Genomic DNA, 27,160 nt, shown 5'->3' with positions numbered 1-27,160 from the left:
CCACATTTTTCTTCCACTCCACATTTTATGTTTTTGATTTAACATTTATATCTTTTTATTTCATGTATCCCTTAGCTATTGCAGTTTTAATTTTACTATTTTTGTCTTTTAGACTCCATAGTAGCTTTATAAATGATTAATCTGCTACCATTATTATATATTTACCTATTCCAATAGGTTTTTACTTTACTATGTTTTCTTGTTATTAATTGGTAGTATTTCTTTTCAGCTTTAAAGAAGTACTCTTAACATTTCTTGTATGGCTAGTTTAGTAGTGATGATCTACTTTAGCTTTGCTCATCTGGAAAAATCTTTAACCCTCAAGTTCTGAATGATAACTTTGAAAGGTGAAGTACTCTTGGTTGGAAGTTTTTCCTTTCAGCACTTGGAATACATAATGTCACTTCCTCCTGGCATGCAAAGTTTCTGCTGAGAAATCTGCTGAGAGCCTTGAGGGGTTTCCTTTGTATTTGAAAATTTGTTTTGTCTTGCTGCTTTTAGGTTACTCTCTAATTTTTGGCATTTTAAATATAATATGTGTTGGTGTGGATCTCTTCTGGTTCATCTTATTTGGAACTCTCTGTGTTTCCTTGACCTGGATGTCTGTTTCCTTCCCTAGGTTATACAAGTTTTTAGCCATTATTCCTTCAAATAAGTTTTCTGCTGCCTTTTCTCTCTCTTCTTTTTATTATGCTGATGTTGTCCTATAGGTGCCCTAAGTTATCTTCATTTTTAAAAACTCTTTTTTTTTCCTCTTTGCTGCTCTGGGTGAGTTCCATTGCTTTATCTTCCCACTTGCCGATTCATTCTTCTCTTTAATACACTCTGCTATTGAAACTGTCTAGTGTATTTTTCAATTCAGGTATTATATTCTTCAGCTCTGTGACTTATGTTTGGTGCTTTCTTACATTTTCTCCTTATTGATGTTCTTGTTGATTGTTCATCCTTCTCCAGAGTTCAGTGAGCATCTTTATAACCATTACTTTGAATTATCAGGTAGATTGGTATCTACATATCATTAAGGCCTTTTTCTGTGGTTTTTCTTTCATTTGGAACATGTTTCTCTGTTTCTTCATTTTGCCTGATTCTGTTTCTGTGTATTAGGCAAACAACTTCCTTTATCAGTCTTTTTTTTTTTTTTTTAAGAGGAGGGGTGGGGCAGAGGGAGAGAATTTTCAAGTAGACTCCCTGCTAAGCATGGAGCATGATGTTGGGCTCAATCTCATGATCCATAAGATCATGACCTGAGTTGAAACCAAGAGTTGGACATTTAACTGACTGAGCCTGGTGCCCTACTATCCGTCTTAAAGCGAGTGGCTTTGCATAGGTGATGGTCCTTCTTGTACAACTTTGTCCTAGCACTTTGTTACCTCTCTACCTTGTGATTGCCTAAACTGCCTGATTTTTTTTTTAATATGCCTCCATTGTGGAGGGTATGCCATGAGTTATCAGTATTCTAAAGGGAGGAAATGTTTTTTGTTGTTGTTCAATTTGCCAACATATAGCATAACACCTGCCAAGTGTCCTCCTCAGTGCCCATCACCCAGTCACCCCAACCTTCCACCCACCTCCCTTTCCACTACCCCTTGTTCATTTCCCAGAGTTAGGTATCTCTCATGTTTTGTCACCCTCACTGATATTTTCACTCATTTTCTTTTCTTTTAAAGGGAGGAAATCTTATTTAATATTTGTTTCAAGTATTTTGGAAACCAAATCTCCAGGCAGTAATTTTTTAAGTATGCAAATATATACAATCCTGTGGGGCCATAATTGTAATCCTTATTGGCCTGCAGACCAAGATATCTGGAGGTGTCATCTAGGTGACATTTGCAAAAATTGGGTCTCCAGGCAAGTGTATAAGCTCCTTTCTGGGAGGTCTTGTTAAGCTGTAATGAGGCTGGGGGTGCACAAGGATGGTGTCTACTTGCAAACATTCTTTGAGAGTATCTTCTTAGCCTCTGGATATGTGGGAAGCTGAAGCCTGCCCCTCAGGCTGAATCTCCAGGCTAAGTAAATAGGCCTTTTTTCACAGGAAGACTGATTTTCTGTGAAGCCGGAGGTGGGACTTGATCCCCAGTCTCCAAGACCAGGCCCTGGGCTGAAGGAGGCGCTAAACTGTTGAGCCACTGGGGATGCCCCATGCAAGCCTTTTTAAAGGGGAATTTCAGTTTCCTATGAAAATTTAGGTCCCTTAGATGTCAGTCCCTTTGGTTTTCTAAGCCAGATATTTTGGGGAGTCATCTCTCCAGTGCAGATCCCAGGGGTTGGGGTGCTTGATGTGTGAGCATCAACTCTACACTCCTCTAGAAGAAGTGTGGACTGTGAGATCCCTCCCTACTTTGGGTTTCCATGCCATCGGTGGCATTTTCAGTGAGATTGTGCCTTTGCCTCTCCTATCCATCTTGATGAGGTATTTTTTTTTTAAGATTTATTTATTCATGATAGACATAGAGAGAGAGAGGCAGAGACACAGGAGGAGGGATAAGCAGGCCCATGCCGGGAGCCTGACGTGGGACTCGATCCCGGGACTCCAAGATCGCACCCTGGGCCAAAGGCTGACGCGAAACCGCTGAGCCACCCGGGGATCCCCTTGATGTGGTATTTTTAAAAAATATTTTATTTATTTATTCATGAGAGGCAGAGACACAGGCAGAGGGAGAAGCAGGCTCCATGCAGGGAGCCGGTCGTGGGACTCGATCCTGGGACTCCAGGGTCACACTCTGGGCGGAAGGCAGGCGCCAAACCGCTGAGCCACCCAGGGATCCCTTGATGTGGTATTTATATATATTTTTTCTTTTTGAGAAGAGGATCATTTAGTTTTGAGATCTTTTTCGGAGGGAAAAATGAGCCATATATAGCTGTGGCTTTGGTGTGTCTGCGGGAGAAACTGAGTGCAGGATCATCCAATGCCATCACCTTGTAGAATTACCTCTGTCCTCTTTAGTCTCCTTTAATCTAGAAGTTTGTTTTTCGTTGTCATTCATAACTGACGAGTTTGAAGCATGAAGGCCAACTCTTTTGTAGAATTTTGCAGAATGTTCTTCAAATAGGTTGGACGGTACTTCGTTAGGATTAGATCAAGGTTATTTATTTTTTTGGTATAAATTATGTCATGTTTTTCTCAGTACATCATAGCAAAAGGAATAGTATGTTGACTTGCCTCCATTATGAATTGTATTAACTGGGATGACTTGGTTAAAGCATTGTCTGACAAGTTGGTTCACTGTCAAGTTGCTATCTTACCCTTTTTAATTAAGTAATTTGTAGGGAGATACTTTGAAAGTATATTATTATCCTGTTCTTATCAAAATTCCACTGACTACTTTAGCAGCAACTGATACTTTGATCAATTATATTACTGCAATGATTGCAAAACGGAGATTTTTCTAATTCCATTGTTCCTTCTATATGTAATAGCTGGCATTCTACTGTAAGCAAGAGTTTGTATATTCCTTTCCACTTGTTTATGTTTTATTTCAGCATGGATTCATGAAATCTTATTTTAATCAAAGAGTTCAAATTCATTTACTATATTATGTTTTTCAAATTATCCTAGATCAGGCTAGGAGTCTCTTTGATGTGCTTCTATATCCTATTGACAGGTGTCCCTTATTTTTTGAGCATTTCCCTACTTCTGGCACAATAAATTGATTCGGATTCATTCTGTCCTTTTCTTGCCTCAGCCGTGGAATCAGCCATTTCTTCTAAGAACTGTCACTTACTTTTTAATGATATATATATAAACCAACTCTAGATGCTAGGGGTATTTATTGATACTGGGAACAATTTTTTTCTGGGGTTTTCTCTTAACAAAGTAAAAAATATGTGTATTTATACATATGACTATACATAAATATGTACACACTTAGCAACTTATTTGTGTGCATGTTGTATAAATATATGTATATTATATGCATAATGTATATGTATATATAATGCATATGTATTTATGTATATATGTATATATGTGAAAATATATAGGTATATATTTAAACATCTATACATATCCATATGCTTATACATATCTATGTGTATCTTCTATTTATGTTAAAAGCCATCACTTGATATTTTCAATTCCAATCTAATACCACAGATTATTCTAGCCTTTCCACTTCCTTATATATAATTCTCTTTTCCAACAGGGAGACTCTTGGCCCACATTCTCAATAATGTCTATTCTTGTCTTCTGCCTATTTTTTAAAATGGAGTTACTTGGATTTGGGAACAATTATAATTTTTTTAAAGCTTTCTTTAAAAAAAAAAGATTTTATTTGACAGAGAAATAAAGCCAGAGAGCACAAGCAGGGAGAATGGCAGAGGGAAAGGGAGAAGCAGGCTCCCTGCTGAGCAGGGAGCCAGACATGGGGTTTGATCTCAGGACCCTGGGATCATGACCTGAGCCAAAGGCAGATGCTCAGTGGACAGAGGTGCCCCTAAAACTTTTTTAAATTGACTTTTTGAAAATTTTATTAGTTAACATTCAATGCAATATTGGTTTCTGGAGTAGAATTTAGTAATTCATCATTTACATATAACAGTGCTCATCCTAAGTACCTTCTTTAATACCCATCTCCCTCCATCAACCCTGTTTGTTCTCTATCATTAAGAGTCATTTATGACTTATTTCCCTCTCTTTTCTTCTTTTCCTCCTTCCCATATGTTCATCTGCTTGCTTTTTTTTTACCACATTTCCATGGTCCATGCCATGGAAATACCTAAAATTTGGATGCTTTTTATTCATTTTTCTTGTGAAATTTTTGTGACTAAGACTTCCAATACTACGTTGAATAAAAGTGAGGAGAGTGAGCATCCTTGTCTTGTTCCTTATCTTATAGAAGAAGCTATCAGCTTTCCACCATCGAGCATGGTACTGGCTCTGTGTTTGTCATTTATGGCCTTTCTTATGTTGAGGTATGTTTTTTCTACACCCACTTTGTTGATAGTTTTTATCATAAATAATGGTACTTTGTCCAATGTTTTTTCTGAACGTATTGAAATATGATTTTTATCTTTAATTTTGTTAATGTTATCTAGCACACTGATTTCCAGATGTGGAACCATTCTTGCATCCCTGGAATGAATTCCTCTTGGTCTGGTGTGTGATCCTTTTGTTTTTGTTTTTTTTAATTCAGTTTACTGATACCTTGTTGAGGATGTTTACATCTCTGTTCATCCTTGTTCATCAAGGATATTGGCCTGCAACTTGCTTTTCTTTTAGTGTGTCTAGTTTTGGTATCATGGTAATGCTGACCTTGTTAAATGAGTTTGGCAGCATTCCCTCCAATTTTTTGGAAGGGTTTGAGAAGGATAGGTATTAAATCTTTGAATGTAGAATTCACTCGTGAATCCATCTGGTCTTTGACCTTTGTTTGTTGGGAGCCCCCCCACCCCATGTGCCAGTCATCTTTTATTGGATGTTAATGTTCAATTAGGACATGAAAGGATTTGGAATGCCAGGCAAAGGTCATGGTCAGGAATATAGAGTGCACATTCTATCCTGGGCCCTCTTCAGTGTTATTTGTGCAGCCACTCACGTTTGAGTTCCTTAAGAATGGGAGTAGCTGAAAAACACATATACTGCTAGTACAATAGAAATCCCAGCAATGCTCCTTTTCTTTACATTGAAATACTTGTTAATACCTATAGAAACACTCCAGCAATGCCTTCAGTGGTGAAATCTTGCGTCAGTATCCAGCTTGGCAGCTCTCTGATTTTGACATCAATGAGCTCCTTCTCCTTTGTTGGTGTGACTGATGTCATCTTGGAGTCTTTGGTCTCTTTTATTTGTTGGTTTTTTAAAACAATTTTTATTATCTCCTTACTAGTAATCTATTCAGATTTTCTGTTTCTTAATGATTTAGTTGGAAGATTGTAGGTTTCTAGGGTTTTATACATTACTTGTAGGTTATTCAGTTTATTGTCATATAACTAATTGTTCATAGTTCATAGTCTCTCATGTTCCTTTGTATTTCTGTGGTATCAGTTGTAACTTCTCTTTCATTTCTGATTTTGAGTTCTGTTTTTTTCTTGGTTAGTCTATCTCTAACGGACAATGTTCAACATGCACTTGAAAACAATGTGTGTTGCCTGTTCTGTTGATGCCTAGCCTCTTTTTTCTTCAGTTCAGTTCTCTGTTCCCACAAGCAGTTGGCTATCTAGGCTGGAGGAGGGCAAGAAAATTGGTGGCCATTTGCTCCTTTGTTTGGTTCCCAATTACATCTTTACCCTTTCTACCTTTTCCATGTGGCCTATGTCTAGGACTAGCTGTGGAAGACCTATTCTGCTGGTGTCAGGTTGTTTTTGGTGAGAGTTGCAATATATGCATTGGTCTCAATATGTCCATGGCTCCGGAGCTCACTCATCCCTTCTACTCTATCTTTCCAGCAATTGAAAAAATTAAGAGTCTGATTGAAATTGTATTGCTGTTAAGTACTTTTGAAGAATTTGATATTTTAATCATTGAATCAATGATTCCATTTAAGGATTAAAAATTTCTGAAAAATTTGGATTCTGAATGAAATTTTATTCCAGATGTATATTTTTGGAGGTATTTATATTTTAATCACTAAAGGACAGGGTGTTTTTTTAAAAAAATTTCATTCATTTACGCTTTAAAACATGGTTTAACTTAATATTTTCAGCTTTGCTTGTCATATGGTCTCTATTGCATCTACTCATCTTTGCTATTGATGTAGTTTTTGAATGTAGGTGAGGTTTGGTGGGGTGAGGTCCAGAATAGACAACCAAGAAAAAATTCTTGAGATTTTTGAGTCTGTGGTGCAGAATGGTGGTTTTATGTAGTTTTAATTTAATTTTACTTAAATTTAATTTAAACACCCAGTGCTCATCCACTCAAGTGCCCTCCTTAATTAATGCCTGCCACCCAGTTACCCTGTCCTCCCATGCACCTCCCCTTCTGCAACCATTTGTTTGTTTCCCAGAGTTAGGAGTCTCTTATGGTTGGTCTTCCTAATAAAATGGTGGTTTTATTAGAGCATGGGGCCAGGACCTGTGGGCAGAAGGAGCTTATTGCACCTGGGTTGTAAGGGGTGACTGATTATATACTTGGGGGAGAGTTGGGGGTGGTAAGGAAAAGGGAAGTTTTCAAAAGAACTTACATAGGCTAAAGAGGACCTACAAGATACTGGAGCCTTTGCCATTGTTAATGTTAATGCCTTATTAGAGAGAAAAGCAACCTTAAGACAGTTGGGAGCTTCCTGGAGGAACATTCTACTCTGCCTGTCTCAAGTGTTTGTCAGTGAGCTGCAGATTATAAGGATGTTTAATTTTATCTACATTTCCTTTTGGAAGTTAGGTTATTGACAAGAAAGCTTTTTTTCAAAAATTGCTAAGATATTTATAAACTGAAGGAGGCTCATGTCTTGCAGGACTTTAACTTCTATAAGTTTAACCATTTGTTTTTCCTTCCCTTAGCTTTAGGGCAGCCAGGAATGTCTGAGGAATGTCACAGGTATCCCACCTGGGGTTGGGGGTTGTGGGTTTGTGCTTTGTCCTCAGCTTGCTTTGTCTCCTTCATCGCTATTACAGCAGGAAAGTAGTCCCGGACAATATCTAAATTAATGGGAATGACTGTTTTTCAGTTAGATTTTAACTCTTGCCTTAAACATCTTATTTTTCATATGTAATAGTCACACTATAGTACAAAATTCTAAAATAGAATTCTCTTTCACATTTCTTTTCCCTGGATACCTAGTCCCCCTTCTAGAGACATGCTTAGAATACATAAATGTTTATGTTATATGGTGGGCCACTAGTCTTGTGAATTTTTGTTGCTTATTAATGCCTGAAAACATCTATTTACCAAGTGACTAAAACCAAATGATTCCTATTGTTAAGATGATTTGCAATTATATAATATTTATGAAATAATTAAAATCATTAAGATATTCTTTATATTTTAGAAAATGGGAATAGTTATTTGGCATTTCAAATTTGTAACATCTTTTGATATATAATTCATTGAATTTATATCTTATGTAACAATGACTTACAGGGTACCAGATTGTGACTTTTATTGAAATGCTATCATTTTTTTTACATGTTCCTCTTTATCAGAGTTCTAGTATTGATGTAGGAAAGATGTTAGAGTTTGAAGCTGATGGCCAAGAAAGGATTCTTGAGATGTCTCTGGTGCAAAAAAGGTGATTTGATTAAAGGTGGACAGAAAGAGCTGCACTGGGGTCATGAGGAGTGGCCTATTATGTACTTTCAAGTTGGGAGGGATTTGGGGAGAGCATAGATCTCTGAGGAATTTTGGAAGCAAGGTTCCCAGGACCTTGAGGGGGCTAGCTATTGTTGGGAAAAGGTAATTTATTACCCTCTAAGTCATGAAACCCTTCAGATGTATATGCTTGGGGGATGATTTCCAATATGTATCTTGGGGAGTTTAGGGATAAAGGGCATTTCTAAAGGAATTTTTATACATTAAAGTAGACATACAGGATCCTGAGGGTCAGGCTAAGATTGCCTTTTGTTCGTAATGAAGTATTAACATGGAGGCAGTTAAGTCCTTAGAGGAATGTCACTCTACCTGTTTCAAGGACTTGTCAATGCGCTGTATAGGTAGTAAGAAAATTTAATAATTCTTCTTCCGCTTTTGTTTCCCACACAAGAGCTGTGTTGGGGTCATGAGGAATAGCCTATTATGTTCTTGTACTTTAAAGAGGATACACCATGGAGTTTTCCTCTTTTGGCTTTTCTACTTCTTTGGTGAGAGTGTGATAATGAGGGTGTACTCTGTGACAGAAAATAAAAATTAAGAACTTCTGGATTTTAATGAGGTTTTTGATATGGTTAATTAGCCCTTGAACCTCTGGAGCTCATAACCCTGTTGTAGAAAATAATTTTAATGTTTAAGCAATTGCTGGTGTCCTCAAATTTTTGGGGGTAGAAGCACTCTAAATAATCCAGAATCACATCATTTGAAGTCATGTGGCAAAGCTGCATTTTTAAATATTAGAAAAAACAGAAACCAGATGGTAAATCTTTCTGATGTTAATTTAACATGTTCATATTTGCCTTTGTTAAATATGTACCAAATTCATTTTAGATGGTGAATGTATGATTTAATCAACAAATTTTATATCTTCCTTTCATGTACATGAGGACAAAGTTCATAAATATATTCTACATGTGGTTTCTGGACTCAGAGAGGGCTGAGTTAAAATTCAGACAAATCCATTTACAACCGAGGGTGAATATTCTGAACTTATACACGGCATCAGTGATCTCAAAGTAGGACCAGTGTCTGCTCCCATAACTGTTGCAGATTTTGTAGCAAATGTATTTTCCAATCATTTAGGAGGTCATAGAGAACCTATTATGTTTTCACCAAAAGCACTTCATGGAAGGCTTGGCCACAGCATATTCAGCATCATATATGAAATAGCTAGAATCATATCATTATCATGTCAATATTTTCTGGCATTGGATATATTCCAAGGGAAAGTATATTTGACCAATTTTTAATTTCCCTATGTTTTCTTGTGAGTTATCTGGATATTTTACAGCATACATCTTAAATTAGAAATATTAGGAAAAAACTTCCAAATAGTTTGAATTTGAGTAGTTTGAAGTAGAAATTCTCAAAATAGCTATAACAATTACAGATATGTCTATCACCAATGTGAAAGCACTCTATCTATTTAGTGTGATGCAGCTAACCTTGAGCTGAAAACTTGGTCATGATGTAGCTCAAAAACATATCGCCAGATGCTGTGAGGTGGTCAATGCCTGTTCTGCTTCTGTGGGACCTTCCACCTGCCAGGGAAGCAGCAGAGGTTAGTTTGCATGTCCTGGAGGCCTTAATTCTGTTTTCACCAAAGCATTCCATGAAGGATTTGGGCCACTGCATGCACAGCACAATAGATGAAAAAAGTTGCAGTCAGATATGGTCATTCTGTCCATATTTTCTCACATAAACTCTAAGGAAGAATTTGGTGAATAATCTTTGATTTTTCCACATGGGGACCCAGCAAGCAAATAATCAAATATGTCAAGAGAAGTATTTGGACATCAATCACAGGCACCAATCACACCAAGGGCCACTCCTGCCTGGACCTGCTGACCCAGCTACAGTCCAAGCTGGGGGTGCCCCAGCACCTATGAATAAGGAGCATGCTTCCTATCAGAGATGGAATGCAGGTCAGGAAGCCAACCTGATAAGACTTGACTTGTTAAGTTTCCTACTAAGATTCCTGATTTTTTCATTTCATTGTTTTAAAATAACAGAAGCTCTACTGATTTACCACTTTACTGATTCAGATTTATTCAGAAATAATCATTGTACCTGGCGGTATAGATAACAGAGAGGTCTGGGGTTGGAAGCTTTTATTCAACTATAAGAAATATTAGCAAATCAAACCCAACAATACTTTCAAAAAAATCATACACCCCAATCAAATGGATTTATTCCTGGGATGCAGGAATGGTTCAATATTTGTAAAACAATCAAATGATATACCACCATCAATAAGAGAAAGGATAAAAACCATATGATCATTTCAATAGATACAGAAAAAGCATTTGACAAAGTACAATATCCATTCTTGATATTAAAAAAAAGTCTCTGCTAAGTGGCTCTCGTGGGAACATACCTCAAGATAATAAAGGCCATAATATCAGGAATAAGACAGGGATGTCCAGTCTCACTATTTATTCAACATAGTACTCAAAGTTCTAGCCATAGCAAGTAGACAAAGAAATGAAAGGTATCTAAGTTGGTAAGGAAGAAGGAAAACTCTATTTGTAGATTAAGGATACTATATGTAGAAAATCCTAAAGATTTACTAGAACTGATAAATTCAGTAAAATTGCAGGATAAAAAAAATCAATGTATAGAAATCTGTTGTATTCCTATACAGTATTAATGAAGCAGCAGAAAGTGAAATTAAGAAAACAATCCCATTTACAATCACACCAAAACCAATAAAATACCTAGAAATAAACCTAAAGAGGTGAAAGACTTGTACTCTGAAAACTATAAAACATTGATGAAAGAAATTCAAGATGCAAAGAAATGGAAAGACATTTCATACTCATGATTGGAACAAAGATTGTTAAAATGTCTATGCTACCCAAAGTAAATCTACACACTTAGTGCAATCTCTATCAAAATACCAACAGCATTTTTCACAGAAATAGGACAAACAATCCTAAAATTGTACGGAACCAAAAAAGATCTCAACCAAAGCAACTTTGAAAAACTTGAGGCATCATAATTCCAGATTTCAAGTTATATTACAAAGCAGTAATCATAACAGTATGGTGCTAACATAAAAATAGAAACATAGATCAATTAAATAGGAAACCCAGAAACAAACACATGGTTATATGGTCAATTAATTTTTGAGAAATGAGGAATTATTATAAAATGGGAAAGAGTCTCTTCAACAAATGGTGTTGGGAAAACTGAATAGCTACATGCAAAAGAATGAAACTGAACCATTTTCTTTCATCATACACAAAAATAAGTTCAAAATGGATTAAAGATCTAAATGTAACACCCAAAACCATAAAAATCTTTGAGGAGTGCACAGGAGTAAGGTCTTAGACATCAGCTACACGACATTATTTTTTAGAGATATCTCCTGAGGCAAGAGAAATAAAGGCAAAAGTAAACTATTGAGACTACATAAAAATAAAATGTTTCTGCACAGTAAAGAATCAACAAAACTAAAACCCATCAACTGAATGGGAGAAGATATTCGCAAATGACATTTGTTCTTTTTTAATTTACATTTTTAATTTAAATTCAATTTGCCAACATATAACACCCAGTGCTCATCCCATCAAGTGCCCTCCTCAGTGTCCCTCACCCAAGTTACGCCATCCCTTACCCACCTCCCCTTCCACAATCTTTTGTTTCCCAGAGTTAGGAGTCTCTCTTGGTTTGTCTCCCTAATTTTTCCCCACTCAGTTCCCTGGAAATGATATATTTGAAAAAGGGTTAGTATCCAAAATATATTAAGAACTAATACGACTCAACACCCAAAAAGCAAGTAATTAAAAAATGGGCGGAAGACATCCAGATGGCCAACAGACACATGCAAAGATGCTCAACATCATTCATAAGAGAAATACAAACTAAAACCACAATGAGAATCACCTCACACCTGATAGAATGACTAAAATAAAAAACAAAACAAGCATTGGTGAGGATGTGGAGAAAAAGGAACTCTTGTGCATTGTTGTTAGAATGCAAATTGGTGCAGCCTCTGTGGAAAACAGTATAGAAGTTCCTCAAATTAAAAATAGAGGGCAGCCCGGGTGGCTCAGTGGTTTCGCGCTGCCTTCAGCCCAGGGCATGATCCTGGAGACCCAGGATACAATCCCATGGTCAGGCTCCCTGCATGGAGCCTGCTTCTCCCTCTGCCTGTGTCTTTGCCTCTTTCTGTGTGTCTCATGAATAAATAAATAAAATCTTAAAAAAATTAAAAAATAGAGCTACCCTATGATCCAGTAATCACATTACTAGATATTTACCCAAAAATACAAAAGCACTAAATCAAAGGGATACATGTACCCCTCCCTTTGTTTGTTGCTTACAATAGGCTGCTATGAAAGCAGCCTAAGCATCCATTGATAGATGAGTGGATAAAAATGTGGTAATATATTTACAATGAAATATTATTCAACCATAGAAAACAATGTAATATTTCCATTTGCAACACCATGGATAGAGCTAGACAGTACAATAAGTGAAATAAGACAAAGACACATACCATATAATCTCACTTATATGTGGAATTTAATAAATGAGCAAAGGAAAAAAAGACAAACCAAGAAACAGATTCTTAACTATAGATAAACTGATGGTTATCAGAAAGGAGGTTGGGGGGGATGGAAGAAATAGGTGATGAGGATTAAAGAGTACAGTTATTATGATAAAAAATAATTTTTAAAAGAATTCTGTGGGATCCCTGGGTGGCGCAGCGGTTTGGCGCCTGCCTTTGGCCCGGGGCGCGATCCTGGAGACCAGGGATCGAATCCCATGTCGGGCTTCCGGTGCATGGAGCCTGCTTCTCCCTCTGCCTGTGTCTCTGCCTCTCCCTCTCTCTGTGTGACTATCATAAATAAATAAAAATTAAAAAAAAAAAGAATTCTGTGTGACCCAAATGTTGAATTTTAAAAGACAACAACAACAAAACAACTCATAGAAAAAGAAATCAGCCATGTGGTTGCCAGAGGTCAAGGGTGCAGGGAGGGGGAATTGGAGGAAGGGAGTCAAAATTTGCAGATTTCCAGTTATAAGTCAGTACTAGAGATACGGGGTACAACAGAAGGACTCTAGCTTACACTGCTATATTATATACAAGAAATTTGTTGAAACTAGATCTAAGAGTTCTAATTACAAGGAGAATTTTTTAATTTTGTTTCTTATTGTGTTTATATGATGATGGATGTTAGCTGAACATAATACAATAATCATTTCACAATATACATAAATCAAACCTTCATGTATACCTTAATCTTATACAGTAATGTATATCAATTATTTCTCAATAAACCTGGGGGAAAAATCCACATTAAAAAAGAATAGAATTATTATATGATCTAGTAATTTCACTACTGGGTATTTACCCAAAGAGTACAAAGACACTAATTTGAAAGGACATATGCACCCCTATGTTTACTGCAGCATTATTTACAAACAGCCAAATGATGGAAGCAACCCAACTGTCCATCAATAGATGAATGGATAAAGAAGATATGGTGTATACAACACATACAATGGAATAGGACTCAGTCATAAAAAAGAATGAGCCCAGAATCTGGGAGCCCCGGCTGGTTCATATCGTAGTCCCATAGTTGCCTACCTCCTCTTTCCTTTCACCATGACAGAAGTCACTGTGTCCTTTGCCAAGGACTTCCTGGTGGGTGGAGTGGCTATGGCCATCTCCTAAGACTGAGGTAGTACCTATGGAGAGGGTCAGGCTGCTGCTATAGGTGCAGCATGCCAGCAAGCATACCCACAGATAAGCAATACAAGAGCACTCTCTAGACTGCACGGTTCATATCTCCAAGGAGCAGGGAATCCTGTCCTTCTGTCATAGTAACCTGGCCAATGTCATCAGATACTTCCCCACCCAGGCTCTTAGCTTTGCCTTCAAAGAAAAATACAAGCAGATATTCCCAGGTGATGTGGACAAGAGAATCTAGTTTTGGTGCTACTTTTCAAGGAATTTGGCATCGGGTGATGCTGCTGGGGCCACATCCTTGTTTTGTGTATCCTCTTGATTTTGCCCATATCTGTCCATCAGCTGATGTGGGCAAAGCTGAGTTAACAGGGAATTCAGAGGCCTCAGTGACTGCCTGGTTAAGGTCTACAAATCTGATGGGATTAAGGACCTGTACCAAGGCTCTAATGTGTCTGTGCAGGGTATTGTCATCTACCAAGCTGCCTACTACAGTATCTATACTGCAAAGGGAATGCTTCTAGATCCCAAGAATGTGCTTCCAGATCCCAAGATCTTCATCAGCTGAATGATCACACAATCTATCACAGTGGTTCTGGGGTTGAGGGATAAACCCTACAAATGGGAGTGAAAAGAAAGCTGGGGGAGTAATACTCCCATTAGACAAAACAGACTTTAAAAGAAAGACTGGAGCAAGAGAGGTACTACGTAATGATAAAGGCAACAATCTAACAAAAATGATGTAAGAATTATAAATATTTGTACACCTAACATGGGAGTATCTAAATGCATTAAGTAACTATTAAACATTAAAAAAAGAAATGGACAGTAATATAATAGTTGGGGACTTTTAACGTCCCAGTTATACCAATGGATAGATCATCCAGACAGATAACCAACAAAGAAATAACGGCTTGGAATGGTCCATTTAACCAGATGGACTTGATATATTTAGAATATTCCATCCAAAAAAACCCAAAAAACAAAAACAAAAACAAAACAACAAAAAAAGAATATTCCATCCAAAACCAGTGAAATACACATTCTTTTCAAAGTGCACATGGGGGATGCCTGGGTGCATCAGGCGTCAGTTAAGCATCTGCCTTTGATTCAGGTCATGATCCCAGGGTCCTGGGATTGAGCCCTGCATTGGGCTCCTTGGTCAGTGGGAAGCCTGTTTCTCCCTCTCCTGCTCCCCTTGCTTGTACTCTGCCAAATAAAAAAGAATCTTAAAAAAAAAAAAAAAAGCCATCAAAGTGCACATGGAACATTCTCAGTTTAGATAACATATTAAGCCACAAAAAAGTCTTAAATTAAAAAAGATTGAATCCTATCATGTATCGTTCTGACCACAACAGCGTGAAACTAGAAATCAAGTACAAGAAAAAAATCTGAAAAGAACGCACACACATAGATGCTAAACAACGTGGTACTAGACAATGAATGGGTCAACCAAGAAATCAAAGAGGGAGTTAAAAAGTATATGGAAACAAAAACACAACAGTTTAAAGTCTTTGGGATGAGGCAAAAATTGTTAGAAGAGGAAAGCTTAAAAAAAGGCGGGGGGGAAGCTTATATCAACAGATGCCTAGGTCAAGAGACAGGAAAAATCTCAAACAACCTAACCTCACACCTAAGGTAGATAGAAAAAAGAAAAACAAAACAAGAGTAGAATAAAGGAAATTAAGATTAGAGCAGAAAAAAAATAGAGACTAAAAATACAACAGATAATGAAACCAGTAGTTGGTTCTTTGAAAGATCAATAAAATTGATAAATCTTTAGCTATACTCACCTCCCACCACTGAGAATGAGAGAATGAGAGAGAGAGAGAGAGAGAGAGAGAGAGGCCTTTACCTTTATCTATTTGTTTATTCATGGACAGTTGGGTTACTTCCATATCATGGCTACTATAAATAAGGCTTCAATAAGCATAGGGATGCATATATCTTTCTGAATTAGAGTTTTCATTTTCTTTGGATAAATATTCAGTAGTGGAATTACTGGATCATATGGAAATTCTAATTTTTTGACGAACCTCCATACTGTTTTCCACAGTGGTTGCACTAGTTTGTAATCCCACCAACAGTGCGTGAGGATTCCTTCCCCTGCCATCCCACACACACATTCTGGCTAACACTTTTTATTTCTTGTATTTATTTTGATTCTGACAGGTGTAAAGTCATATCTCATTGTAGTTTTGATTTGCTGGAGGGGAGATAAGTGAAATAGGTGAAGGGGACTAAGAATACATGGGGCACTTGGCTGGCTCAATTGGTGGAGCATGCGACTCTTGATCTGAGGGTTGTGAGTTCGAGCCCCATGTTGGGTGTGGAGATGACATAGAAATAAAATCTTAAAAAATGCACTTATGATGAGCACTGAGTAACGTATACAATTGTTGGTCACTATATTGAACATATGAAACAAATATAACAATGTATGCTAATCATACTGGAAATTTTAAAAATTAATTTTTAAAAATGAGGAAACAGTCCCTCACACAAAGAGAGAAGACTCAAAATCAGAAACAAAGGTGGAGAAATAACTGCCACCACAGAAATAAAAAGGATAAGAGATTATGAAAAATTACATGCCAACAAATTGGACAACCCGGAGGAAATGGATGAATTCCTAGAAACATAACCTTCCAAAATTGAATCAGGAAGAAATAGAAAGTTTGAATAGATTACTAGCAATAAAATTGAATCAGTAATCAAAAAACTCCCAACTAACAAAACTCCAGGACCAAGGCCTTACAGTTGCATTATTTAAAGAAGAGTTAAAGGATGCCTGGGTGGCTCAGTGGTTGAGCATCTGCCTTTGGGCCAGGGCATGATCCCAGAGTTCCGGGATTGAGTCCACATTGGGCTACCTGCATGAAGCCTGCTTCTCCCTCTGCCTATGTCTCTGCCTTCTGTGTCTCTCGTGAATAAATAAATAAAATCTTAAAAAAAAAGAAGAGTTAATACCTATTCTCAAACTATTCCAAAAGACAGAAGAGGAAGGAAATCTTCCAAATTCATTACAGGATACCAAAACCAGATAAAGACACTCCAAAAAGAAGGGAACTATAGACCAATAGCTCTGATGAACACAGAAGCAAAAATCCTTAACAAATTATTAGCAAACCAAATTCAACAGTACATTTAAAAAAATCATTCACTACAATCAAGTGGGATTTATTCTAGGCATGCAAATGTGGCTCAATAGTCACAAGTCAACGTGACTTGTGATCACATTATCAAGAAAGGATAAAAACTGTATGATCTCAGTAGATGCAGAAAAGGCATCTAAGTAAAACATCCATTCATGTTAGAGAAACTATACTTCAACATAATAAAGTCTACGTATGAAAAACACACAGCTAACATCATATGGTGAAAAATTGAGCTTTTGTATTAAGAACAGAACAAGACAAGGGTGTCTAATCTTACCACTTTTATTCAACATAGTACCGGAAATCTTAGCCAAGACAGAGAGAAAGAAGAAAGAAGAAAAGAAAGAGCATCCAAATTGGCAAGGAAGAAGTAAAACTTTTACTATTTGCAGATGAGAGGACACTATATATGGAAAACCCTAAAGGCTCCACCATTATACTACTAGAACTAATTCAGTGAAGTTGCAGGATACAAAATCAAAATACAGAAATTAAGACATTTCTGTGCGCTAATTATAAAATAGCAGAAAGAGAAATTAAGAAAACAATGCCATTTACAAATACAACCAAAACAATAAAATACCTAGGAAAAACTTTTTTTATAATAAATTTATTTTTTATTGGTGTTCAATTTACCAACATACAGAATAACACCCAGTGCTCATCCTGTCAAGTGCCCCCCTCAGTGCCCGTCACCCAGTCACCCCCACCCCCCGCCCTCCTCCCCTTCCACCACCCCTAGTTCGTTCCTAGGAAAAACTTAACCAAGGAGGTAAAAGTCTCCAAAAACTAACACACAGATTAAAGTAATTGAAAAGGACACAAATGGAAAGATATTCCATGCTCATTGACTGGGAGGACAAATAATATTAAAATGTCTATACTCCCCAAAGCAATCTATAGATTTAAGGCCATCCGTAACAGAAAACAAAGTTTTTCAAAGAACTAGAATAGTAAAATTGGTGAAGAACCACCTCCACAACACACACACCAAATAGCCAAAGCAACTTTTTTTTTTTTTTTTTTTTGCCAAAGCAATCTTAAGAACAAAACTGGAGGTATCACAATCCCAGAGTTCAAGATATACTATAAAGCTGTAGTAATCAAAACACTATGGTACTGGCACAAAAACAGACACATAGATCAATGGAGCACGATAGAAAATCCAGAAAGAAAAACCCCACAACTTTATGGTCAATTAATCTTTGACAAAGCAGGAAAGAATGTCCATTGGGAAAAAGACAGCCTCTTCAACAAATGGTGTTGGACAGCAACATGCAAAAGAAAGACTGGATTTTTTTTTTTTTAACATCATACACAAAAATAAATTCAAAATGGATGAAAGACCTAAAAAAAGACCTGAAACCATCAAAATCCTAAAAGAGAACACAGGCAGTAACCTCTGAAATCAGTGGCAGCAACTTTCTTCTCAATAGGTCTCTCGAAGCAAGGGAAATAAAAGCAAAAATAAACGATTGGGACTACATCAAAATAAAAAGCTTCTGCACAGCAAAGGAAATAATAAAACTAAAAGGCAACGTATGGAATGGGAGATGTTTGCAAATGACATATCCAATTAAGGGTTAGTATCCAAAATACATAAAGAACTTATAAAGCTCAACAACCTGAAAGCAAATAATCCAATTAAAAAATGGCCAGAAGACATGAACAGGTATTTCTCTAAGAAAGACATACAGATGGGCAGTGGACACATGAAAAGATATTTATCACATTATCAAGAAAATGTGAATCAAAACAACAATGAGATATCACCTCACCTGTCCTATGTATACTAAGGATGGAACATTACTCAGCCTTAAAAAAGGAGGAGATCTTGCCATTTGTGACATGAATAGACAGAGAGTATCATGCTAAGTGAAGCAAGTCATACAGAAAAAGACAAATACCATATTATTTCACTCCAATGTGGGATATAAGAAACAAAATGAACATAAAAAAAATACCTGTTCAGGGGATCCCTGGGTGACTCAGCGGTTTAGCGCCTGCCTTTGGGCCGGGGCGTGATCCTGGGGTCCCGGGGTCGAGTACCACGTCGGGCTCCCTTCTCCCTCCTCCTGTGTCTCTGCCTCTCTCTATGTCTATCATAAATAATTAAATCTTAAAAAAAAAAACCCTGTTCAGCCCCACCCCCTGCGCCCCCCCCCTCCCACCCGGGAGCTGAATAGGCTGCGTTCCTCCTGGAACGCGCCGCAGAACCGGGGGCCTGGTGACCACGGCCGCGTTCGCTTGCTCAGTCCGCTGGCCGGCCCACCGCCCTCCACCGCCGCACCCCCTCCGGTGCCAGGAACGGACCCGCAACATGCCCTACCAATACCCAGCGCTGACCCCGGAGCAGAAGAAGGAGCTTTCTGACATCGCTCACCGCATCGTGGCCCCGGGCAAGGGCATCCTGGCTGCAGATGAGTCCACCGGGAGCATCGCCAGGCGGCTGCAGCCCATTGGCACCGAGAACACCGAGGAGAACCGGCGCGTCTACCGCCAGCTGCTGCTGACCGCCGACGACCGCGTCAACCCCTGCATTGGAGGGGTCATCCTCTTCCACGAGACACTGTACCAGAAGACCGACGACGGGCGTCCCTTCCCCCAAGTCATCAAATCCAAGGGTGGCATTGTAGGCATCAAGGTGGACAAAGGTGTGGGAGCCCTGGCAGGAACAAACGGGGAGACCACCACCCAAGGGCTGGATGGGCTGTCCGAGCGCTGTGCCCAGTACAAGAAGGACGGGGCCGACTTTGCCAAGTGGCGCTGTGTGCTGAAAATTGGGCAACACACCCCCTCAGCCCTTGCCATCATGGAGAATGCCAACGTCCTGGCCCGTTACGCCAGCATCTGCCAGCAGAATGGCATCGTGCCCATGGTGGAGCCTGAGATCCTCCCCGATGGGGACCACGACTTGAAGCGCTGTCAGTATGTAACCGAGAAGGTGCTGGCTGCTGTCTACAAGGCCCTGAGTGACCACCACATCTACCTGGAGGGCACTTTGCTGATGCCCAACATGGTAACCCCAGGCCACGCCTGCACCCATAAATATTCTCCTGAGGAGATTGCCATGGCAACTGTCACAGCACTGCGCCGCACAGTGCCCCCCGCTGTTACTGGGATCACCTTCCTATCAGGCAGCCAGAGTGAGGAGGAGGCATCCATCAACCTCAATGCCATCAACAAGTGCCCCCTGCTGAAGCCATGGGCCCTGACCTTCTCCTATGGCCGAGCCCTACAGGCTTCTGCCCTCAAGGCCTGGGGTGGAAAGAAGGAGAACCTGAAGGCCGCCCAGGAGGAGTATATCAAGCGAGCCCTGGCCAACAGCCTCGCCTGTCAAGGAAAGTACACCCCAAGTGGGCAGGCCGGGGCTGCAGCCAGGGAGTCCCTCTTCATCTCTAACCACGCCTACTAAGCGGAGGTGTTCTAAGGCTGCCCCCTCAACACTCCAGCACCTCCCCCCCAACACTCTTGAAGAGAGGGCCTCACCTGGGGCTCCAGGCTGCTCTTTCCCATCACTTTGGCCTCCCATGTGACCTTGGTGTGTGGTGGTGTCTGTACATGCTAACTCCGTTGCTCTTCCCGGCCCACTGCCAATAAACAACTATTTAAGGGGGAAAAAAATTCCTGTTCATGTCTTCTGCCCATTTTTAATTGGATTATTTGCTTTGGAGTGTTGAGTTTTTTTATTTTTTATTTATTTTTATCTTTTTACTTTTTTTTTTTTTAAAGATTTTATTTATTTATTTATTCGAGAGAGAGAGAGGCAGAGACACAGGCAGAGGGAGAAGCAGGCTCCATGCAGGGAGACCGACGTGGGACTCGATCCCAGGCCTCCAGGATCACGCCCTGGACTGAAGGCAGGTGCTAAACCACTGAGCCACCCAGGGATCCCTGGAGTGTTGAGTTTCATAAGTTCTTTATATATTTTGGATACTAACCCTTTATCAGATGTCATTTACAAATATCTTCTCCCATTCCAGTGGTGGCCCTTCAGTTTTTCGTTGTTTCCCTTGCTGTGCAGAAGCTTTTTTTTTTTTTTTTTTTTTTTATGTAGTCCCAGCAGTTTGTTTTTGTTTTTGTTTCTCTTGCCCCGGAAGCTACACATCTAGTAAGAGGTTGCTATGGCTGATGTCAAAGAAAAAAAAAGGAGACAATAATAATAAACAGTCTCTTAAATACAGAGAACTAGTGGTTGCCAGAGGGAGGGGATTAGTGGGGGTGTTGGTGATGTGAAATAGATAAAGGGGATCAAGAATACACTTATCTCTATGAGCACAGAAGAATATAGATTGTTGAATTATACTGTACACCTGAAACTAATATAATGGTTCAATGAAAATAACACATTGCCCACCTTAAATTTACACAATGTTGTATGTCAAATCTTATGAAATTTAATGTCCTGAGTCTGAATTAGCATGTGGAAAAAACAAAAATGATAAAACTTGTTTAAATAGATGTAAAAATGATCTTAATATTACTGTATTAAAATACTAATCTCTTTAGAGTATATGCTTTTTAAAAAAATAATACTTTAACTCAAGGAAAATATAACTACAGAACACTAAGATAAAAAAAACACTGCAATAAAAAAAAAAGGCATGTGGAGCAAAAACAAATGTATTTATGTGGCCAGCTTTGGAAAATACATTCTGCCACAAAAGTGAACCCTTTTGAAGGGAGAAGAAATGTGTGGGAAATATCAGAAAGGGAGACAGAACATAATGACTCCTAACTCTGGGAAACGAACTAGGGGTAATGGAAGGGGAGGAGGGCAGGGAGTGGGGGTGACTGGGTGACGGGCACTGAGGGGGGCACTTGACAGGATGAGCACTGGGTGTTATTCTGTATGTTGGTAAATTGAACACCAGTAAAAAATAAATTTATTATTAAAAAAAAGTGAACCCTTTTATGCACCTTGAACTATTTACAGGGCAAATGCTATAAACACTTTAAAATATATGTTACCAGGACCTATTTCAAAAACTGACTTAAAGTTTATTTATTTAGGACATCAGGGGATCCCTGGGTGGCGCAGTGGTTTAGCGCCTGCCTTTGGCCCAGGGCGCGATCCTGGAGACCCTGGATCAAATCCCACGTCAGGCTCCCGGCGCATGGAGCCTGCTTCTCCTTCTGCCTGTGTCTCTGCCTCTCTCTCTCTCTCTCTCTGTGACTATCATAAATAAATAAAAATTAAAAAAAAATTTTTTTTTAAATTTATGACATCAGGGTCAGGTACTCTCCCCCCTGCTGAATCCTATTAGGTACCATATTTCTTTTCCGAGGGTCCTACAGTCCCTATCTACTCTATAGACCAAAGATTAATTCTTAGAGTCTTTGTTTGTATTTGTGTCAACCAAAGTTCTTATTTTTAACCTATTAAGTTACAGGAGATGGTTTTTTCTAGCTTCTATGTGCTATGCATATATGATGTACAACAAAGCCCTATATAAAAAAATGAATAAGCAACATGGTAAACAAATCAAACAGCAACAAGTGAGGCTAGGATATCCTTTCATTCCATGAAACCCAATCTGTCACCTATAAAATCATCTACTTATAATTTTTCTCTCTCAAAATATTAATAAAGAACAGCTGGTTATAACAGAGTATCATATTTCAGGGCAAGACTCGCATTAAAAGAGAGGCAAGCAAAACACAGAGCTGTTTCATGGTGTGCCACTTCCCAGGGTACACACCACTTGTGTTCTGCAGCACCACCACCTCCTCTTTATCACTGTTTTTGGAGCATCCATCTTGGCTCTGTGTTCTCCCCACCTCACTGGAAGGAAGGTCTTCCTTCAAGGCCACAGCTGGTCTAGTGTCTCTTGCTTTCTTCATTCTCCAGGTCTGTCTCTGGATATCTACAGATTTCATCAGTTGTCTGCAGAGGGGCCAAAATTCTCGTGTTTGTAAATAACTCTGATCCACCATTTTCCCATCACACATTTCTAGTGGGATTCATGAGGACCTCCACTATAAATAACCATTCCTCAGATAATTTCCTCCAGCTGCAATCTCCTGTGACCCTCTTTCTTCTCTCCCCTTCCTCCCTACTAATCTAGGGTCTTATTATTTGTATTTTTATTCTTTCTGTACAGCGACATCCATACAGTGTTGCTATTAACATTTAAGAAAGATTAACAATGATCCTTTTTAAGCTCTTATTTCTGACCTAATGTGACAAATGATGCTCCTTAGGAATCAGTCCTGCTCTCACACTTTTTAAAGATTTTATTTATTCATGACACACACACACACACACACACATACACACACACAGAAGCAGAGACACAGGCAGAGGGAGAAACAGGCTCCCTGTGGGGAGCCCAATGTGGGACTCATCCCAAAACCCCAGGATCACACCCTGAGCCAAAGGCAGACATTCAACCACTGAGCCACCCAGGTGTCCATCTTATACTTCTTTTGTATCCATTCACTCCTGTTAGGGAATCCTTTTGATTTCCCTGGCTTCAAATATTATTAATGAATTGGAATGGCAATAGAATCAGCACAAATCTCTCTTCAACATGGAGACCCAAATATTCACCTGCCCACTCATCAGTGATCACGTCAATGACCACCAACAGTGACCAGGTGTCAAGATGAATTAACCATCTCCCTGAATAATTCAATCCTTATCATTCCCAAACTAAATTTTTGGTACTAATGTCATGTCAAATCCTGAGTGACATTTTGGATGCCCTGGCACCACACCTATCAATGAACAATCCATCCACTCTCCTGAATCCACCTAATGATTCTCGATGTTCAATAATTCTTCATCACCTCTCAGGTCACATAGAAAATATGTCCACAGAAGGTCCTTTTTTGATCCAGTAATCAAAATGATAATACCATTTTCCTGTGTTGATTTTTCAATTTTTACTTACATATATATTATCCCTTGCATATTATTTTTCTCACTAAGTTAGAAGCTTCTTGAAGAGAAGACTACTATAGGATTTAAAGTATTATACACAAGGGGGCTTCAAGATGATGGGAGAGTAGAAGGATCTAGAGCTCACCTTGTCCCATACACACACAAAACAGTTACATCTATGTGACTAACTCTGAAAAAGCCCTGAAGATCGGAAGAACAGACTTTCTACAGTTAATCATAGAGAGGGGGCCATGTTGGAAAAGGTAAACCCCCCAGCAAGACTAACCACAAATGAGAAGGGTACCATAAGCACAGAGAAGAGAATCAGACCCCATACCAGGCACTGCTGGCACTGGAAAACCTCACTGGGAAGATGAGTCCCATAACATCTGGTGTTGAAAACCAGTGGGGCTTAGCTCTGAGAGCTTTAAAAATCAGTAGGCTTAACTCTGCAGGAGCTGGAGGGTAATAGGAAATGGAATCCCTGATCTTAAAGAGTCAGCATACTAAACTCAACCAGAGACACAGTGTAGGTGCAACAGTTTAAAAAATGCCTAGGGTATATATGAAGAAAATATACTGACTAATCTTAGAATGTGTGCCAGAGGGGCAAGAAGCTGCAGAAGTTTTCCCTGGGAACAAAAATGCCAGTGGGCACTATTTCTCTTCCCCTCGCCTCAGGCTAGATAGCCAGACACTTATAGAAGTCAGTGCTAACAGTCTCCATTTACCTTGCTAGCACTGTGTGCCCCACCCCAGCAAACTCACCCCATCCAGCCTGCCTACTTGGACAGGAATCCCTGCAAAGCAGTTCCTGCCTTATTATACCCAGTAGGCAGGCCCAGCTTGGATCAGCACCACTCCATAGTGACTCCAGCCATATGGAGTTTGGTGATATAACCCCACACACCAGTCCAGTGTGTCCACAGTTCCTGTGGTCGGCTTCTTGACTGAATGTGCAGGGATTTGTTGTGCCTATAGCTATGACAGAGAAACTAATTGTAGACAATGAGGCTGACTTCCTGGCTCCACATTGCAGCTGGCTGGGATGAAGGCAACTGTGGCTTAGCCACAACAGTAGGGCACATGCATCCCATCCAGGGTGCACCCCTGTATACCTGGTTCTGGTGACAGTGGTTATTGTACGTCAGGCAACAGTACTTCTACACAGGGCACTAGATCCAAGACCAGGAGTTGTAGCTGACCTACCTAATATATCAGAAAACAAAACAGGGTTAGACAAAATGAGTAGAATTGCTAAATGAAATGGAGACAAGCCATATGTCTGATAAATAAAGTAATGGTCATAAAGATACTCACCAGACTTGAGAAATGAGTGGAAAGACTCAGTGAAAACTTCAGCAAAGAGATAGAAAATATAAAAGAGAACCAGTCAGAACTGAAGAATTCAATAACCAAAATAAAAATACACTAGAGGGGATTAACAGCATATTAGAGGTGCCAGAAGAATGGATCAGCAACTGGAAGACAAATAATGGGAAGTAAACCAAATTGAAGGGCACATAGAAAAGAATACAAAAACATGAGAAGAAGCTAAGAGAACTCTGTGACATCATCATGTGTAATAATACTTGCATTATAGGGGTCTGAGAAGGAGAAGAGAGAGAAGCAGTCATAACTAAATGAACCTTACAAGAAATGGTGAAGTGAATTCTTTTTAGTGGAAAGAAAAAGCCATAACTAGAAGAAGATTATGAAAGGGAAAAAATTTCACAAGTACAAGCAAACACAGTAAAGGTAATAGATTTATCATTCATAAAGCCTATATGGAGGTTAAAACACAAAAGTGGTAAAATTATATCTGTAAAAGTCAAGTCAAAAGATACACACAAAAAAAGTAAAAATAGGACATCATATACATAAAACATGAAGAGGGAGGTGAAAAAAATAATGTTTTTCGAATGTATTCAAACTTAAGCAACCATCGATTTAATATAGATTGTTAGACGCATAAGACGTGCTTTGTGAATCCACTGGTAACCACAAATCAAGAACCTATAATAGAAACAACAAAAATACAAAGGAGTCCAAATATAACACTAAAGAAAGCCATCACACCATAAGGAAAGAGAGCAAGAGAAGAATAAAGAAAAGTTTCAAAAACAACCATAAAACAAAAAACCATAAAACAAGTAGCAAAGTGGTAATCAGTAGATACCTATCAATAACTTTAATTGTAAATGGACTAAATGCTCCAATCAAAAGACATAGGTGACTGAATAAAAAAAAAAAGAAGACTCATCTATATCTTGCCTACAGGAAACTCACTTAAGACCTAAAGACATATACAGACTAAAGTGACGGGATGGAAAAAGATACTCCAAGCAAATGGGAGGGAAAAAATGGGGTGGCACTAATTATGTCAGACAAAACATACTTTAAAGAATAGCAAGCCCAACACCCAAAAAACAAATCCAGTCAAGAAATGGGCAGAAAACATGAAGAGACATTGTTCCAAAAAAGAGATACAGAGGGTCGACACATGAAAAAATGCTCAATGTCACTTAGCATCAGGGAAATGCAAGTCAAAACCGCAGTGAGATACCACCTCACACACTGGTCAGAATGGCTAAAATTAACAAGTTAGGAAACAACAGATGTTGGCGAGGATGCAGAGAAAGGGGAGCCCTCTTACACTGTTGGTAGGAATACAAACTAACTGGTGCAGCCACTGTGGAAAATAGTATGGAGGTTCCTCAAAAAGTTAAAAATAGAGCTACCCTATGACCCAGTAATTGCCCTACTAGGTATTTACCCAAAGAATACAAAAATACTGATTCAAAGGGATACATGCACTCCAATGTTTATAGCAGCATTATCAACAGTAGTTAAGCTATGGAAAGAGCCCAATGTCCATCAACCGATGAATGGATAGAGAAGATGTGAGTGTACAATGGAATATTACTCAGCCATCAAAAAGAATGAAATCTTACCATTTGCAATAATGTAGATGGAGCTAGAGTATAGTTATGATAAGCAAAATAAGTCAGAGAAAGACAAATATCATATGATTTCACTCACATGGAATTTAAGAAACAAAATAGATGAACATGGAGGGGAAAAAGAGAGGCAAACTATACAATGGACTCTTTTTTTAAAAAATTGAGGGGGAGAGTGAGCAAGCGAGCATGTGAAGGGTGGGAGGGGCAGAGGGAGAG

General features: G+C 38.8%; 2 long non-coding RNA genes and 2 pseudogenes across 5 annotated transcripts in view; 2 read left to right on the top strand and 2 right to left on the bottom strand.

Annotated features, from left to right (window-relative positions):
• Positions 1 to 19,218, bottom strand: part of LOC144290652 (uncharacterized) — a 50,009-nt gene extending 30,791 nt beyond the window's left edge. For 3 of the 4 annotated variants that reach the window (XR_013358234.1, XR_013358233.1, XR_013358235.1), the window contains exons 1-2: positions 19,060 to 19,218; positions 9,685 to 9,780 (exon numbers count right to left, since the gene is read on the bottom strand). This is a non-coding gene — a long non-coding RNA (uncharacterized LOC144290652). Of the gene's footprint in view, positions 1 to 8,086; positions 8,758 to 9,684; positions 9,781 to 19,059 lie in introns of those variants that run through there. The other variant, XR_013358231.1, reaches the window with a different exon arrangement.
• On the top strand, positions 13,857 to 14,568 carry LOC144291069 (ADP/ATP translocase 2 pseudogene; annotated as a pseudogene).
• A 115-nt stretch (positions 19,219 to 19,333) lies between the features above and the next one.
• LOC144290645 (fructose-bisphosphate aldolase A pseudogene) lies at positions 19,334 to 20,719 on the top strand (annotated as a pseudogene).
• Positions 20,720 to 22,595: 1,876 nt separating this feature from the next.
• LOC144290647 (uncharacterized) lies at positions 22,596 to 25,556 on the bottom strand. Its single transcript, XR_013358226.1, has 3 exons — positions 25,302 to 25,556; positions 25,100 to 25,190; positions 22,596 to 22,982 (listed from the first exon to the last, which is right to left on the bottom strand). It is a non-coding gene; the product is annotated as an uncharacterized LOC144290647 (long non-coding RNA).
• Between the last annotated feature and the right edge of the window lie 1,604 nt (positions 25,557 to 27,160).

Source organism: Canis aureus, chromosome 19 (assembly GCF_053574225.1).
Source record: "Canis aureus isolate CA01 chromosome 19, VMU_Caureus_v.1.0, whole genome shotgun sequence".
In the NCBI taxonomy this organism is placed as follows: Eukaryota; Metazoa; Chordata; class Mammalia; order Carnivora; family Canidae; genus Canis; species Canis aureus.
The sequence above is the reverse complement of the archived record's forward strand: the minus strand, read 5'-3'. Positions and strand labels throughout refer to the sequence as shown.